This window comes from Xiphophorus couchianus, chromosome 24 (assembly GCF_001444195.1).
Source record: "Xiphophorus couchianus chromosome 24, X_couchianus-1.0, whole genome shotgun sequence".
NCBI lineage: Eukaryota > Metazoa > Chordata > Actinopteri > Cyprinodontiformes > Poeciliidae > Xiphophorus > Xiphophorus couchianus.
The window spans coordinates 11,173,529-11,192,207 of record NC_040251.1 but is presented as its reverse complement, the minus strand read 5'-3'; the positions used below and the strand labels follow the sequence as shown (position 1 = coordinate 11,192,207).

Sequence of the window (18,679 nt, the reverse complement as noted above, 5' to 3'; positions counted from 1 at the left end):
ATTTTAACTTACAGTATAGCTCTGCAGATTTTTTAGGGAAAATCTCTATCTCTTTCTGGTGGGATAAGTTGAAAATATACCACATAAAGAGAAAATCTAAATCATAATAATTATTTATTGTCTTTTGACGGGTTTTAAAAAGCAGTAAATGTACTTTTTACGGTTTCTGTGGTCTTTATGTGTTTAGCTCTCCTGTCCATCTCAAGGGGGCAGTGTTGTGATTTATTAGAGGCATCAGGCAATTGAAGCAAGTTTTTACCTGCAATGAAAGGAAATGTTTACCCCTCTGACAAACTTCTGTTTTTGCTTTTTTGTGATACTTCTGTTTAAAAGTTTTAGAAAAAATATCAGTTAAAGAAAATTTGAGTAAATACAAAAATATAATTTTTAACTGATTATTTCATTTATTAATGGAAAAAAAATGTCTAACTAGACATGATGTGAAAAAGTAATCACTCCCACTTCTAATTTCTGTAGTCACACCCATCCTGATTACTCCCAAACCTGAAAATCAAGAAACAACTTAAACAGCATCGATCTGACAACAGGAAGCAGGATAGAAGAAGAAATTGAGAAACAAAATTACAGACAGCCAGCAGTCATGAAAGGGTTATAAAGACATTTCAATAGCTTTGGGATTCCGATCCACAGTGAGAGCCAATATCAACAAATGGAGAAAACATGGAACAGTGGTGAACCCTCCCATCACTAGATTGGTCTAACAAAATTCAATAACCCATCCATGAGCTGACAAAGAAAGTCATGAACAACATCTAAAGCACTGAGTGTGCTGTCCTCTCCCTGAGATTTCCAGTTTTCAGCAGCTAGACAGCCAGACAACGACGCTCCAATAACCAAACTTCTTTCTTTTCTACTTGTTTATTGAAGAGTGGCCTCTGACCACTGCCATCACTTTGGCCATCGTAAACTGAAACATACAAGACTGAGTATTAGCCAACGAACATAGCAAATTAGCCATTCTTGCTGCTAGCTAAAAATAAAAACTTTTTCCTAAATGACTCCAGCGTACAATTATTTACACCAGTTACATAAAACAAAGAGACAATTATTGCTTTTACAATTAACCAATACTTACGAACAAATCTTGTCTGAAACACAACGTATAAGGATAATAATCAGCTTAAATCATGAACTGTTCGGTGACGCGTTCCACCATCTTGGATCTATATTCTTTTTTAGCGTCACCAAAACATAACAAAATATCCACCAGGGGGCGTTCTAGTGCGGTTTTCAGGCAGCACACTGAGGCTTTACTCACCTAAGTTAAGGTCAGGGTTCATGACACAGGTTATATGAAATGAACTGAGAAAAACTGACATCCAAGACAAAATCCACTTATGATCAAAAACAACACAAGCTAGAAGCTTAATTAAGCTAAACTAATTTACATGAAAATATCAAAGTTAATACAGATACATAAAGAAAGAGCCCTAAATAACCTAGTTAGACAGTTTCTAAACATAAAAAATGGGAGGTTATTTTGGGATATGAAACAGGACGATGATCTGAAGCTCACCAGCAAATCTACCTCCAAAATTCTGACTGCTACCGCCTAGAAGAACCAGTTATGAGTAGTGATGTGAATTCATTTTCATTTTCATTTGTTTTCCTGGATTGGCCTTCTTTGATTAATATGTAAAATAATCATTTGAAAACTGCAATTCGTATTTACTCAGCTTATCTTTGGCTGATGCTAGATTTAGTTTGATCTGAATCATTTAGGTGTAAGAAAAAAAAATGAAAAAAGACAAACACAAAAAAAACTGTAAGGGCAAACACTTTCTCAAAATATAAATGTCACAAATATGTAACACTAAAACTTGAATATTTTTAATGAGAGTATTTTTACATTAATAAGGTGTGAAATTGAAACAGTCGGAGTGCATCGTCTCTGGTCGTTATCTTTTGGTGAAAGCTGGCTACAAGAACAGATGTAGGTTGGTCATGGTGCGTGTCGTGTATTTTATGTGTGTGTGTGTGTGGATCTGGAGTCCATCTGCGGCATAACAAGAAGGTTCCTGTGTCATTTCCCACTCTGCTGCACTAACATCTTCAATTAAGAGCAGCCAGATACTGATTACAGGCTTTCAGGATGTTGCTCTGCCTCTGTGACCGATCTCCTCACACTCTGCTGGGTTCCACTCTGCCAAAAGAAAGCAAAGGTTGAGCAGTCACACAGAGGAAGAAGCAAGCGTGCCTCGAGTACCCTTCCTATTGGTTTCCTCTGCTGCACTTTTCAATCTGCTCGCGGAAGGAGAGCTAAATGTGACTTAAGAATTGGCACATAATCACATCTCCAGGTGTAAAGGAATTTGCCGTATGCTTTCCCCTTAGCTGCATATGAGGTGCATAATCAGTTAGCACTTGACCTTGACTTCTAACATTAATTCAGCGAGTAAACTGTCAGCGTCTCTCACCAGCTGTGCTCAGGATTACAACCTTGATGAAGGTTGAGTGGTCTTCTCAAGAGTTTTTACTTTTCTGTACAGGAGGGGGCTCTTCAGCAAAATATGGCTATATATTTTTTTTCTAAGTATTATGCTTTGAGACAAACCAATAAATAAGAAGATGAAATTCTTAAAGTAAAACTATCAGCAATGTAAAACTGCTTTATTACAAGTAAAGTCAAAATGAACATCAAAAACACAAGTAGTTGTGTATGAATGACATAGGGAATTTTATGTGATTAATCAAAATATAGTAGTGCATAAATGTGAGGAGGACAAAATATTTTTAATCATTTTTTTATGTAAAATGTCACGGTGGGAATTTTCATAAAATTCCCAGTTACATATGTAACTGAATACATATGTATTCAATTACCTTACTCTGACATACCTGAATAGAATTGCCAGTTGTTTTTAGAAATCCCCTAATCGGTTTTATGCTACATATTTGCCAATATCACAGACTTTAAACATTTCAAGGAGTATTATCCAATACATCACATGAAAATCAAAGAGCATGGCACATTTTTCAAGGTATGTCTGACATGACTAGCCTTGTAGGATTGGACTACATGCAAAATGTGAGGCAGTGATCAGCCCATACGATCTTTAAAACATAATGGCAGCATCATCAAGCTGAGGAGTTGCTTTCTTCAGCAGGTGAAGACAAACTGGTCATTGTTTGGAGTTTGTAAATACAATACAACTTATTAGCTTACCTTTAACAAGCAATTCACTGAAAATGTTCAGTGAGAGGTCTAAAAACGTGCTCAGTCCCTGTCAGTCACATTTAATCCAGTATCTTATCTACTGTATGCTGTTTTCGGGGATCTTGTTTGTGGCCATTGGGTTAGAAACGAGACATCAAGGCTGGTCAAGATGCAATCAGACAAAGAGGGCTGCTTCTCAGCTTTATTACAAAGCTGAGAAATTCAATTATTACCCACTGCCTACCTGCATTCACTTTACAATGGTGAGACAAAGTGTTCCTGCTTGGCTGGAGGAAACAAAGGCTGATGTCTTGAAACTATCTCGTAGAAAACATTGACTTATGTCTTTGAATTTCTCTTCAACTTTTCTTTGAACAGATTTCTTCCCTCATTGTCTTTAATTTCCATTAAGCATTCATCAGCACATTAAGCATCAGAGCAAACCTATTTTAGTAGGAGGCCTGGAGTTAAATGAGGCTTTCCAGAAGTTAGACTCAGACTGACCTTAAAATGCTCATCAAAAAAAATGCCTATACTTGGTATGCCCTTTCGACCTCAGTGCTTTAGAGCGGTGTCTCCAAAGCTCCTGTTTATCAAGGATACATCATGCCATTTGCTCTTCCTTGTTTGCTCTGCTGCGGAGCTCAATCAAATAAGGCTTTGCTGATTGAGGAGGGGGTCACTGCAGAGATGTCCCTGTCTTTAGAGTGACGTGACTATCTCCTGTGAAATGAGCTGGAAAAGCGGCTGTCAGGAGGTGCGAAAGGAGATGCAGCAAAAGGGGGGAAATAGATTGTAGTCAGATCTGACTTTTGATAACAGGCTCGTCGGCCTTTGTGTGAGCGGACACACAGATGCAGCGTTAGCAGGGGCAGTCATCCTTGGAGTCAATAGAAGTCACATGAACCATGAAGAGTAGAGGTCAGGAGAGGTTAGCACACTCCTCAAGCTAACACACCAAACGGAAGCATGCTAAACAGGGGAAGGCATATATTAATATGTGAAATGAATCTGAACTGCCAAGAAATTCACACACAAGCTTGTGGCAGTTGCAGATTGTAAAGCATTACAATGAAATGACTGATTTGTTATCATTATAATTTGTCATATTGTTTTTGGTTTGTTTGTTTTAAAATTTACTTCCCAGCATTTTATTTTTTCCACTACAGTTACATTCAAAACTCCAACCAAAGCAGACTCTGTGGATCAAGACAAGTGGCATTTTGCTGAAATTGAAAGAAAAAGAGCTTTTATGTCAGTCACAATTTGTACTTGTCAGAGGTTCACATGCCCACTCTGTGGGTATAAATATCTTGATATACTGTATTTGGCTTTTCATGATTTCTTTGAAACACTCTTTTTTACAGAGTCTATTGATTATATATAATACAACTTGAGTAGAGTGGAAACACAAAAATGAAAGGGCTGTTGAATTTTTTTCTAATCCTGACGTCAAAGTTCACGCGTGCCCTTATTCTTGTGTAAATGTTCTTTAGCTTTAGGAAGCTGCAGAGAAAGCACATCATTTAAGTGACAATTAAGCTTCTAGCCTAATTCCAGCTGAATGTCTCACTTCTTTTCTTTGCAGAATGGTTAAGGCACATTTAAATTGTCTGTTTTCCTGGCACAGAACATAGTCAATGCATTTTCAAAATGGCTGTGGCTGGAATCATTCCAGGAGTTTAATGTTAGCCTGTTGTGACTTTGATGTGTGCTTAGAGTTCATTGTCCCATTGGAGCTCTGGATGGTGTTCAACTTTTAACCATCTAGCTATTGAGATTTTACATTTTCTTAAGCTTTACCTGGATTCCTCAAACATACTTCTTATCATTTTGGCCAAATAGCTCAAACATTGTCTTGTCTGTCAGTGTGTAAGCTTCTTTTACACTATCATCCTCTCTCCTTGTTAAAATGTATAAAATATGCTTAAAAGCCGAGCTCAAACAAACAATTTTAAATAGATCATTGTTGAAACGGCCATATATGCAGCTAAAATTATAACATGATCCTGTTGATGGCAACAAAAACTTAATTGAATGTATTTGAATTAATTGTCAGTAGCATAGAAAGTATCAAAATATCATGACCTATCATGAAATGAATTTAGTCAGAAGAGAGCACAGACTAGATGCTAGAATAGCATCCTCCTCCACAACACCAAAATTTTATTTTGTAAAAAAACTTTGTAATTCTTTTCTGGGAGCTATCAAAGTAAATTTGAAAGAATAAAAGAAAAATAATGTTTTCAGATTTTGGTTGTTTTTCTTTTTTAATTAAAACTTTATTGGCCATAAAGTTCTTGAAAAACTGGTGTCAGTCAGCTGTGTCTGTGCTTTTCCTATCAGGCTTGAAATGCTGATGGCCACTGATGCGCAATCGATTTAATGGTGGAAAAGGTGAGGGTTGTTTGAAGGATTGATTGGGGGATTTGGATGGACACTGAACAAACCAAAGCGGTCACAGTCAAGGTCAAAGCCAGGGGCCAAGACAAACAAATAGCTCCCTCCCTCAGTCATGGACTCACTCTCATTGATTCTCTCTCACACACATTTAGCTGAACCCACACACACTTGCTAGACATCAAACACCTTCCAAAGTTTTCTTTTTTTAAACGTCACACCATTTTTCTATTGACCTGAATATATGAACCCTCCCACAGGGATAAAAATGCATTGCAGCTATGTATTTTACTTATGTTCAAGAAAGAATCTTGAAACAGAAAATTGCTTTAAATTTGTTCTAAAAATGAGACCTTTAGGTCACACACTCATGCTTCCAATGAAGGGTTTGAACATTCAACATTTTAGCACCAGCTGTCATAGCATAGCACTTGCTGCCTTATTTAAGAAAGCATCTGCTCAGTGTGTGACAGATGATGCAGTTTAATAGCCCTTGAATGTCAGGAAGTGAGGTACACAATGGCTGAGTGTTCAAGGCACTCTGTTCTCCCTTTTTACTGCAGGTGACGGTCAAAGCCACGGCTCCAGATAGTGAGCCAAAACTGAATTAGCAAACTCAATCTTCCAAAACAAGATCATCTGTAGTTCAAAAAGAACCTACTCCACACTTTTAGCATAATTGTCTTTTCAGTTATGTTAATTGGGAAGGTCAGCATTGAGACCAATGCTTGGCTGTTAAACAAAATCTTTTGCAAATTGAGGAAAACATTCCTGTGTTTAGAATAAAAGGCCCAGATAAATTACATTGTCCTCAACAGACTGAATTAATGTCTAATTATCTAGAATGCAGTTCGGTCCAAATTCAATTCAAATTAATCCAACCCATTCATTTGAGATCTAATCATTTAGTGAGATTGACTTCTAAATTTCATTATAATACAATAAAATTCAACTGCTCAGCGAGTATAAGTTTTTCTGTGTAGGAAAGTCCAGTTGAGCTGTTAACTTTGTAGACGTTACTCATCCTGTGCAGGAAAGTGATAAAAACGAAATAAAACTTCATGGAAGTAACAGGAAGAAACTTTCAGCAGAATCAGTGTCAGTATATGAGCATCCATCTGCAGCAAACAACTAGACATTGCGAGGATAGGAAGAAGCACTGGACCAAGAGTAATGCCAAAGGACAAGAAAAACAAAAAATAAAACATTAACAGAAGCAACAATTTTGTCAATGGTTCATCAAGAGAAAAATGGCTTAAATTTGTAAACATTTAACTACGAGTACCTTTCACTGGAAGAAAACAGAAAATACAGGAATTCATCCAGGAAAAAAATACAATTAAGCATGGAAAGAATGGGTTAGGTGTAGCTTCAATGGAAACAAAAAGGCTGAGAGAAAACTCAAGCTTAATGACAATAATACCTTTAAATTATGTATAAACATACAAATAGCTGATTGAGTAAAAGTGGTTTTGATGATCCCATTATCATAACACAACACATTTCTTTGAAAATCATGTCCAATTGTCATGATTTTTCTTTTAGGTTGTAAAAATGTGGAATTATGATTGACGACAAAACTGCATGAAAACACTTTTTTCTTGTAAAATACACAAACCTGTCTGGGGTTTTTCCACCTCCTTCGTTGGCTGCTAGAGACAGACTCTAGTGTATGGCTTATAGTGTATTTGTTCAACTTTTCCTGCAAACCCAACCCTCCACTAGATACCTGAATGCACACTATTGTATCTGACACCAAGATGTGAGCAGGAGATCCTTAAAATTCTTTAAATTATGAGGTGGGGCCTCACTGGATTTGACTTGTTTTCCCAGCACATTCCATACATGCTTCATTTGACTAAGATCTAAAAAGTTTAGAAGTATAGTCAACATCTCAAACTTGTACCCCTGTAGCCATTCCTGAACCATTTTTGTTTTTTGTGCCAGGGCATACTGTATTAGTTGAAGAGGCCACACTTAGCAGAATATATCCTTTCTGTGTTCTTGTCTAAATCCTAATCTGTCCCTCTTTGGTGATTTTGATACCAATGAAGATGTCATTGGGACCATGACTGAATTTCAAAAGCAACAAAATGTGGTGGATTCTGTATTTTTACTCCCCTCCACCAGAATCAGAATTAAATATTTTTTTTTACAATTTGAGCTACAGTACACAATTTGTTGTATCAGACCACAAGGGCCACTTCTCCTTTTGCATCAGGAGTGAGCATTGCCTTCTTGAGACCCTGTTGTTGGTTCATCCCTAAATTTAATGGTTGTTTGCTGTATAATATATCCCACCCAATAACAAGTGCAAATATGAAGAGATAATAAGTGCTTTTCACCGACTGTCTGTGGTCATAATGTTATGCCAGACTGGTGTATCTTACAACACAAATCTTTTCCAGAAGTAACATATCCCTTGTTTGTGGTTACAATTTTAAAGCGGTAGAAGAGATGGCAACAGCTTTTGCCCACACTTGCATCAAGCTAATATAATAGTGCCACCACATATTTTTTAGGCCTCCTCTCTGGGACTACACTTCACACCTGTGGAAAAATATGCCTGTTATGCACTTTGTTTTGAGACTGGTCAGAAAATGGTTTTCATTTTGTGTTAGTTTCAAATTTTACCATGAGACCCTGCGGGCAACTCTGTGTTTCCTTTCTTAATAATGCATTTACCTCTGGCCTCGGCTCTTCCCAGATGGTCACATTTATGTGAATGTGTTGAAACAACTGAAGCCAACCCTTGGGTCTGTGTAGCATTGCGAGCGGTCATTAGTTGGCAATCATCAAAGTTTAGAGGATTGGAAATGCTCTGCTGCATTACTAATAGAGAGGGTTAGAATGAAAAAGAGCTGGAATAGATGTAAAATTGCAAAATGTAATTTAATGGATTTAAAAGGAATGTATATCAGAACTGTTTATATTCAAGGTATGTGAAAAGAGCACTCATCTTTCAATCATAACATTTATTTAAAGGGAGACTGAAATTTGATATTGTCCTTGTGAATAAAAATGCCAAAGTGTGACAAATTTCAGCATTTTTACATCTTCATTTGTGCTTTAGGATTGTAGAGATGTTTCCTAGGTGATACCATTATCACTTTGTCCACCTGCACAGCCTCAGGGTATGGGATCAAAATTGCTGCAAGTTATCCATTCATCATTTATTTCTACCCTCTCTACAGGGGGTAGTGTGAAATAAAACACAGAAAACGAATAATTTGCTTCACTCAAAACACTCTGTGATTCATCCATGAAGAAACACACGATGGTATATGATTCTTGTGGAAATTCATATGAGTGCACATTTAAGTCCAACTGCAGATAAATGCCTGTTTTATTTCAACGTTTCACTGGGTTGAGACTCCATTAAGTTAATAACTCTCCAGTGGAAGCCGAATTGATGAAGCATCTCAATCTCGTTTTTATCGCCTTAAAAAGGCAGTCTTATGGAAATGCACATTTCATGGAATATATATATATATATATATATATATATATATATATATATATATATATAAATTTATTTTATTTTTTGCAGCATTCCCATCAGTGGACATAGTACAATGAGGGAAACAGTAATCATGTGTTGTCAGTCATGTGCCTGAAGCTTTCACTCAGGAATCAATCAGCCTCGAGCTGCTTACAGGCGAATCAACACTTCTGCAGGTGGACAGGATGGACTCTGACTAGCAGCTTATTCTATCTGTCAACACAGAATTGAGGAAAAATCAAACACAGCCCTGCAACAAAACTACCAGAAAGGTACCGAGTATCTGGAACGATTTCCCATTGGAGAAATAACATGCATACACATGCAAATTGACAGAAACTTTGATCTCCCAGTAGAACCATCACATATTTTAGTGTGCTGGAAATATAATGAGCTAATGTAACGTTTCAAATAAGATGCAAAAAATCATCTCAGATTTATATAGAAGGCATGAAAGAAAATGATTGCGGGTTAAGTGCCCATGTCATTGGTCAGCAGTTGATGGTTTCAGATCTTCACAGACTGATGCAATGATTTGAAACCATCTCTGTGGACTTCTAACAGAGTCCTGCATATTTTAAATTTTCTGGAAAGAATGATTGTAAGAGATATGCATCTGCGTCATGCTGTGAAGTCTTTGAGCCAGTCTGTGCCACAGATGAGCCATAAATCAGGATAAATAATCAATGATTTTAATTTGTCAGATGAGGCAAAAATCAAACAACGGTGTTCTTCTGTAATGTTCTTTTAAGTAATGTGTAGTGTTGGGACTGTGGAGGGCTCACCTGTCATCCAGCCGAACTTGTGTTGACAAGCTTCATAAAGATTTTACAGCCTTTATACAGAGCCGTAACAAGTCACAGAGCAACATAGTTGGTGTCCCTAACAGCCCTCCCCTAAAAGGCCAGAAACTTCCATTTAAAGTTAGCACTTAGACTGGAGGTTGCATAAACCATGTGCATCAGTTCAAAGGAAACATACAAATCTTTTCAGTTGTTAAGTAAACGTTTTAAGAGAGAAAACTAATATTGATATGTTGAATATGTGCTATCACAAACCAATCTCTCTTCCTTGCATTATAGATGGATAAGAAAAAGTATGTTTAAATGCACAAATATGGCAATTAATTACCAACAAACATTTTTTTACTAATGGAGTTTGGATATCCATTTGTATTGGTTATTTTATGTTGCAGCATGGCCTCGGGAAATGGTGTTGCAGCACACATGATAGTGTATAAGTGGTGGTAATTTTCTTTGTTTGCGGTATAGGGCTAACACAATCAAGCATTTGAACTGTCACCTATGGCTAGGATTGGGTCAAGCAGAGCAGGATGAATGCCTTGATTAGGCTTGCTGGTGATATGACAAACATGACTATAGCAACAGTGGGCAGTTTCATCACTTTTAAGGCCAGAACAAATTATGTTAAATTTACTGTCAGGATTTTGTTACCCTAAACTGTACAAACCACTTAGCATCTTATTTCTGCAGCACTCATGCCTGGTGGTGCAAATTCTACACATATCACTGCTTATATCAGAAAAAATCTGTTGCCCAACTATATCAAATTATCTACTTTGCATATTAAATCCAAATGTATGTTCATTGTATGTACCATGTTCAAATGAACTAACGCTACTTAATTTAGAATGTTTGACAGCAGAAGCACAAGACAGACTGTTTTTTATGAAAAAAATTGTTGTGTTTTGATATCCTGAGCTTTCGTGTTACAACATTCCTGTTATACCCCTAGTAGTCTTATGATTGGATAGGTTTTGACAGGTTAGTTGTTTACTGTCTGTGTTGTCTCTAGTAGGACAGGATGAGATCCATGTAATAATTAAAAACCTTCTCTTGTGAGTGGAAAATGTGAAACTTGAAATGTGGAAGAATGACCCAGAAAAGTATCCAGGAAGAATGGCAGAGAACAACGTGTAGACTTAGACAACAACAAACTAATGAACACATCCTACCTGTTTTCCAAAGAGCAACTATATCACGGTTTAGTATGAAATCACGTTACTTCCAGATTCAAGTTCTTATTTCTGATTAAGGTTTATTTCTAAAATAGTCTCTGGTCTTTTCACATCCTGTTGTTTCCGGGTTTTTTTGTATGATGCTTTTTTCTTCTCTCAAGAGGTTTATATTTTTTTCTCCTCTCTGAGCACTGTAGTGCTGTGTTTAGAGACATCACACAAGGAAAATACATCAGATTTTTTCTGCACACTTCATTCAAACTTAATTAGCCCTCACGTCAGTGAGGTGAAGCAGCAGGAGCAGAAGCAGATTCCAGTTGTGATTTAAAAGAACTGGGTTCAGCCATCATTCACATCTGCACATGGAAGGGAGAGTGGGGTTTGATGAGTGATAATGTGTTCGCCCTTATGGCCCCTAAAAGTGTAATATTTATCATTGCAGCACAGATGCAGCATATGCACATCTTTGTAGACGGAATCAGGGAAATGATTAGAGGTGGTTTTACTGCTAAATTTAAGCTTATTTCATCTCAAGTGAATACACAGAAACTCAACTTGTTTATATTGCTATGTTATTTTATTGTTTTTCTGCTGTACAACAGAGAGTAGAGGCAGCGCAACTGACCTATGAGTTTATTAATATCTGCAACAAACTGCTGCAAAACGTTTTAAAGAAAGGGGAAAAAATACAGGCGTTTTAAATGGAGGTTGATGATGGAGGTAAATGATTAGGTGAAGCTGAATTTGGACTGCTACCAACTTAAATCAAGCCCTATCTCAAAAATGTCATATAATGTTTTATGCGCATGCTGTTTTCATTTTTCTATTGGGCTGCTGTTTCCCCAGAAACCAATAATAATGTCGAAAGGAAATGGAGGTAAAAAGTTGTGCGGTGACAAAGGTTTGTGTTCGAATGGAGCTTGCAAAGCCCTTCCAATCAGTATCTGTCTATGAGAAAAGTAATACAATGTAAAAATTAAAATAATTGTGTTTTTCTTGTAAACTGTGTTATATTTATCAGGCATTTGAGCTGAAGACACACTGTACAACTTTTATTGTCTTTTGGAAATACGTTGACTACTAATCATTATTTCAGCAGACTATTATATGAGCATTTAAAATCTGGTGATCATGCACCTGACAAAGGGGCCTAAAAAGGATCACAGGTTACATAAATTGTCAAACCAACCAACTAAAGCCAATTAAATACATCAAACTTTCATGAAGGTGAGTAAAACATCCCAGCTGGTGAAGCTAATGCATTCATCTCACTCGTAAGATCCTAATTCATTCCCCTTAAAGCTGTATTATTGAAATCCTAATCAGGTACATCTGCTCCGCCATTTAAACCTGAAACGACAGAAGCTGGTTGTATCTTTGTACCAAAAGAAAAAATAACTTTGTTTGTTTTCTTGCCTATTCTGCATTATATTTCCTGTGACCACAAAAATCTTAGAGCGAAGGAAAATAAGATAAGGAAAAGAAGCCTGAAAGCATAAAATTTATGCTGATGAAGTTGTTTTTGGGAAATGTGGACACTTCCTGCCATAAGCAATGTTTGCTGTGCAGCATGGGGCACATGCTAGGGCAGACTGTACAAAAATAGTAGCATTACTGAGGATCTTAGAAGGGCTTGGCTGGTCCTGGATCCCTGTGGAGGAAATCCTAATGTGCTCTCAGACACCTACAAGCACGCACAAACAGATGTGAAGAGAAAAGCTAATAAATGAAACGAGAGAAAGACAGGTTAAACTCTTGGATAGATGGAGTTTACTTTTGTCTCCCCTCCTGTTCAAAATCAGAATTGGAAGGCAATGAATAGGGAGATATAGTGAGTCATTGTTATTGCTGTCTTGTTGTGGATTACAGGGAGAGATGTCACAGTTATAAATACAACTTCCAGTGCAGATGGAATAAGATGTGATATACTTGTGAGCCCCTAGGATTTGCATGATGACACCCTCTATTGTTCAAAAACTGGGCATGTCTGCCAACTCAGTGAGTTGTTTTTGAAGTTATTGTTTTGTAATCCTTCCAAAACCTGGGGAATTTAAAAGAGCAACTATCTTTGTATCTGTTCTTTACAGCAACACAGCAATCTTTGTCCAAAAAATGATTTTACATCCATGTATGCTGCTTTTGAATAGCATCACTAGAATTTGATTCATTCGCAATTCTTCAGTGTTATTCACTGCATGGCTAAACAGATGCACATTAATTACGTTTTGTGGTAACAAAGTAACTTTGAATGCAGTCAGCAAAACTTGTTGTTTATGTCTCTCAGAAATGTCTTTGGGAGAACAGATGTGGAATTTTAAAGCAAGTCCTCAGGCAAGGTGTACATTTTTAATATCCTTTTTATGGATAGTGATAGCCTCAGACTCCTACCGGGGACATTCGGTTGTGCTTTGGTTATTTCAATAGTGAATATTTCATGATTGAGAAATTAAACTTTGAATTAATCTGATTTAAATTTTGGAAAAGAAATGAATGATTGAAGGACCTGTTGCTACCACCAGAAAGGGATTTAATACTGTATGCAGGACAGGATTAAACTTTCTCTTGTCTGCAGGAGAATTGAGCTTACAGCTAAACCCCCTAAATACAGAACTAGAAGTATTTATACTCCTTGAATTTCTTTACATTTTGTCACATTACAACTACAGATTTATCCCTGAGTTGGAGTAAACCGGTACTCAAGACCAGTCATAAAGCAAATTTTCAAAGTCTTGGTCTTGTTTGTGCTGGAGTTGCGAATCCAGCTGCAATGTCCTTCCTCTTTACTGCAGCTTAGTGTCAATCTCTTGGCTGTATTCAAATGCAACCAGTAAAGTATTTTTGCTTTTTAAATTTCAAGGCTGTCTTCTTTGTCCCTATATGCTGAGCGTGAAAAGATGAGAATAATACAAGTGAGAGAAACATTTTCCAACTGACGAAAGTTTTTCTAACAATTTAGTCCTGCTGCATGGTGGTGCAGTTGGTTGCGCTTTTGTCTTGCAGCCAGAAGGTTTTGGGTTTGGTTTCACTAAATTGTCCTTAGGTACACCAATAGTTGTTTGGCTTGTGTTTCTCTGTGGTGGACTGACAACTTGTTCAGGTTGCTAAGTCAGTTCGTGTTTAACTGGCTAAATATGCTGTTGACAGTTTTCTGGTCTGTTTAACTATTTACCAACTTGTCAGATTTATTGGACTAATGGTTGAGGGCCTGCTTATATACAAATTTGGGTTCACATAAATGTTGTGGCTGAAAAAATTGGAGCACTGTTATAGGTGGCATGATAATGATCTACTACATGCAGATTTGTTTGAAACATTTGCAGCAAATGCTACAGTATTCTGATTACAGCGATGGTCTAAAAAATGAACTTGAATTTGTTTGATATTGGATTTGTTTTTGCATCCCTCAAGTCTTGCTCTTGTCTTGGTCTTTTCTTGTTTTTGTCTTTACTTAGGCAGTCTAAGATGCATGAATAGTTTTCAAAGGCACAAAAAGTCTATAAATGCAAACACTTGCAAATGTCTACATTTAATCACTGGACAAACAGAACATTTTGCATACATTCCTGTACAGCTTTGACAGGGTCTGTATGTTAAACAAGCCCATTTTGCTCCTTTTCTGCTAATGATATCAAGTCTTCAGTTCTTCCTTCTTAGCTTGTGGCATGACTACATCAGCCTGCAATGCCAGAATTTTCCTATCAACCTCTTCTATCTCGCATTTACATTTCATATCTGGATGAACTGCGGGCGTCCGATGTGAAAGGCCAAGTCGGATTAAGGTATCTCTGATCGCATGATACCTTATGGACAGGCAGGCAGGCAGATCTAAATCCCCGTCTGGAGCAGAGCAGGTCTCGAGCTGCTGGTAAGCTCTAATCAGTGTCATCCTCTCCCTCACAGCCTTCTTCCTCTCATACCAAAGGGATCAACCCTGATGGCATGTACTGGTGGAAATAATTGCTTTGTCCTCCACCTATCTTTTTCCTCCATTTGTCTCTCACTTTAAAGTGACCAAATGAAATTAGGTGACATGTGAGAGCTCAAGCTCTCTCAGTCTCAGTCAAGGGGCCCCGCAATTTTTGCCTTCAGATTTAGAAGCAAATATCAGATTGGCTGTCATCCAAAAATATTTTGTTGATAAATCTGGCAGTGTTCCTCCCTCAGCCATGTACAGCTGGTAGCTAAGTGTAAGTCATTTGTTTTGATATAAATGCAAAGCAGACAGTAGCAGATGCTGCCTGCTGATGGAGTATGGCACTCTGTCTCTGCTTCACAGGGATTCCAAAGCCCAAAATCATGTTTCATTTCAGGAAACATGCTCCTCACTACTGCAAACTGCAGCATCAAACAATGAGCTGAGGTGGAACAGTAATCCAACTCAGCATACACAGTAGTCTGGATTTCCTTCTGCTGCTGTGGATATTACAAATAAAGTGATTTTCTGACACTCGTGAGAGAGAAAATGTGTTTTTTGTTGCAACAGTATATGTTCACTTCTACATAACCGTGAAGAATAAGGATATCCAAGGTCCCTCATTAATATGCAAAACAATGCATCATATTTTTCAGTGTGTCTCATTTTCAATTGCAAACAAGCGAGCGGTGGAAAAATATGCAGCTGATTACTGCATTAAACAATTTGGTTCTGCTTAATAGTGACTCCTTTGATTTGGTCCGAGGGCCCTGGAGATGAGCGTGGATGAGGAATGATTGAGATGCTTGAAGGAGCTTGTTCCCTGCTGCCTGCTCCGCTAAGCAGGCCTACTTCATAATAATAAGAGGTCATCCCTGGCGGAGAGTGGAAATGTCTCTAATTAAAACCAAAATGCTTTATCAAGAGCCGAGACAGAATAAGCAGCCCGAGTAAAATAAATAGCTGGCAATTTCCTGAGATTCAAATTCTGATAGGCATCTTATTAAAAACTGTCCACTGTCTAATGGAAGTGTTTTGCATCGTCAGAGGACTTTTTGCTCATTTTCTCCCTTTTGCTGTTTTCATTCTTCCTTTTCACAGTCTTCATGCTGTGTGTGCACAACAGTAGTCATGCGCATCCATGTGGAAGGCGGGGAAATAATTTTGAACACGCCAACAGTTTCCTCCTTAAATTTCTGCCACCACTGACATGAAATTTACATGACGTGTCAATTTTCTCTCTCTAAAACCAAGTGAATTGTGTATCAGACAACTGCTTTGCTGAGTAATCCACCCTCAAGATTCATTTCTAAATTGGTAAGAAGAATGTTCCAACACCATATTGCTTAAAACAGCCCTGCACTGTGATGTTCTCAGCTCCAAACTTGACCATTGGTAAGTTATTGGGGGGTAATTTGCAGTGCTACTCCTTCAGGTTCAGGCCATTGCAGTTCAGAATACTTAATTGTTTTGATAGAAAATCTGCATCTACTAAATTTAGGATTTTCCAAAGCTCTCTGTGAGCAGCTTTGGACTCTTAACTTATTCATTTGAAGTCCTGTCAGAAATCTTGTGAGGAACAACTTGTTGTGGTCTTAAGAAATCTCCTTGCTCTAACCTATAATGTGTCTAGTGAAATATCTTCTAAACAAATAACCGTTTTTCATCCATCAATTAATATTAACCCAGCAGATAACAATTTTGCATAGACATGGGGCAATACTGCTTTCTAAACACTGACAGATTTCAGCTATTTTCTTTGTAGGATTCAAAACACAATGCTTTTGATTTCATTTTATGTGTAGATTGTTTGTGTTGCTACTGACATATGGTGTGAATTTTGTGTCAAATGGCAACCAGAAATGTATCTACTGGAAAAAAATCTGTGTTCAATACTTTCCTTCATACGCAGTCTGCGCACAAACATGAGACAAAAGAACCGCAAAACAAAAATGGAGGTGTGCCTGCTTTATAAGACAAAGTTTTGCTCACCTTGCTTTTATGCAGAGTGTAAACTACTTAGTATAGCCTGAAAGTACTTACTTTTTTATTCCATAACATCATTTTTCATCTCATTTGATAACTCAATGGCACTGATGTGTTGAAAGATAGACCATCTGTACTTTTTCTTTTTTCTCACTTTCTCACTCTCTCTCTGCTGCTATTTTTAAAGAGCCATACTGACGGCATTTGTTCAAGTCCGATGTGTGAGATTACAGCACAAGCCTGCAGCTAATGGAAAGTCTCCAAGCAAGGACAAAATAAAAATAATAAAAAACATTTTCAGACAAAGCTTCTCTCTGCAGACACATCACAGGATCACGTAATTACCAAAATCTCCTGTGATTGCATCTCTGTAGAAATTAATTGCTGTTTTAATTTTGTTTGCCCACAGACAAACTTGTGAAAATCTCATGAAAAGACATCTGGCCCAAAACAATGGGCATATATTTAGCTTGAACCTGTATCAGAAAGCAAAATAACTGACGTTTTAGTATAGAGTACACTTCCAGAACCCACAGGAAGCCAACATTTGTTGACTGAAATAAGCGTAGGAAATGCCTGTACCAAAGTTAATATCCATTTTACTGCCCCTTCTTTTCCCTTGTGAAGTATTTCTCTTTGCTGTAGAAGCAAACTGGTCCATCATCACCACATGGTTGCTGAGGCTCCATCACTGGGCCATTACTGATGCAATCGGCCACCTGTATGAATGTGGTTTCTGTCAGAGAGAGAGTGTGGGCATTTGTTGATTGCATTGCAGTCTTCCTTATAGAGCCTCATGAGTATGTATCCGGTAGCCGCTAACAGGTGGATGGTGTGAGGGAAACAGTATGGGTGGACTTGCATAATGGGCCCAGTTCAAATGACACAAGTCTGTGACCTAAACCATTCATGCATGTTAGAATTAGTCATTTGTACTGAAGTAAAAGAATTAATGTTTGGTTATCATCTATTGTTTTGTAAAGATGCCAGATTTTCTCTTTTATGGCATCCACTGTTTAAAAGAAAGACAGCCACATTAAAGGCTACACTGCACACGTTGATGCCGGAGCTTCCTCCCAAATGTCTTAGTGAATATCCGCACCTTTTATCTGAGGCCACATTTCGCAGAGGTTACAAAGGATTATAAGGATCTTAGAGTACAAAGGTATCAGTCAGGAAGAGCATGAACAAATCCACAGCATTTTATTTTTACCATAGGACAGTAAAAACAGGCATCAGTAATTGGAGCAATAAATGTAAACAACTGTAACAACAATAAAACTGAATGTTTCAGAATTACTGATCAAAAAAATAAAACAAGACAAAAACTGTTTAGGGAGGTCAGAGTTCAGCACATTCAGAGTACAACTGAATGTGCTGAACATATTTCTGGTTGATGCTGGTTGTGTTGTGATAATAATCTCCTATATTTTTAGAAATATTGAACATTTTGAATATTGGTCAGGTTTCATCCCAAGATCTTAGGTGTCCACTAGAAGGCTGAAGATGAAGAGGGATTTCATTATTTAGGACCACAGTGAGTCCAAACATACATCTAAATAAAAAAAATTGTTTACTGAAGAAAATGTAAGTCTTCTTAGTGTTTTGTTTCTCAATAAGGTGCAAAACAAAACAGAATATCTCTGGAAAAATGTCAAGAGAGCTCTGGACAAGAGATTCCCTTACAATCTTATAGATTTGGAATATAACAAAAAGTAGAGT

At 37.4% G+C, this 18,679-nt stretch overlaps 1 long non-coding RNA gene across 1 annotated transcript; it reads right to left on the bottom strand.

Moving 5' to 3' along the window:
* Nucleotides 1–863: 863 nt before the first annotated feature.
* On the bottom strand, nucleotides 864–1,247 carry LOC114141040 (uncharacterized). Its single transcript, XR_003594750.1, has 2 exons — nucleotides 1,097–1,247; nucleotides 864–928 (listed from the first exon to the last, which is right to left on the bottom strand). It is a non-coding gene; the product is annotated as an uncharacterized LOC114141040 (long non-coding RNA).
* Between the last annotated feature and the right edge of the window lie 17,432 nt (nucleotides 1,248–18,679).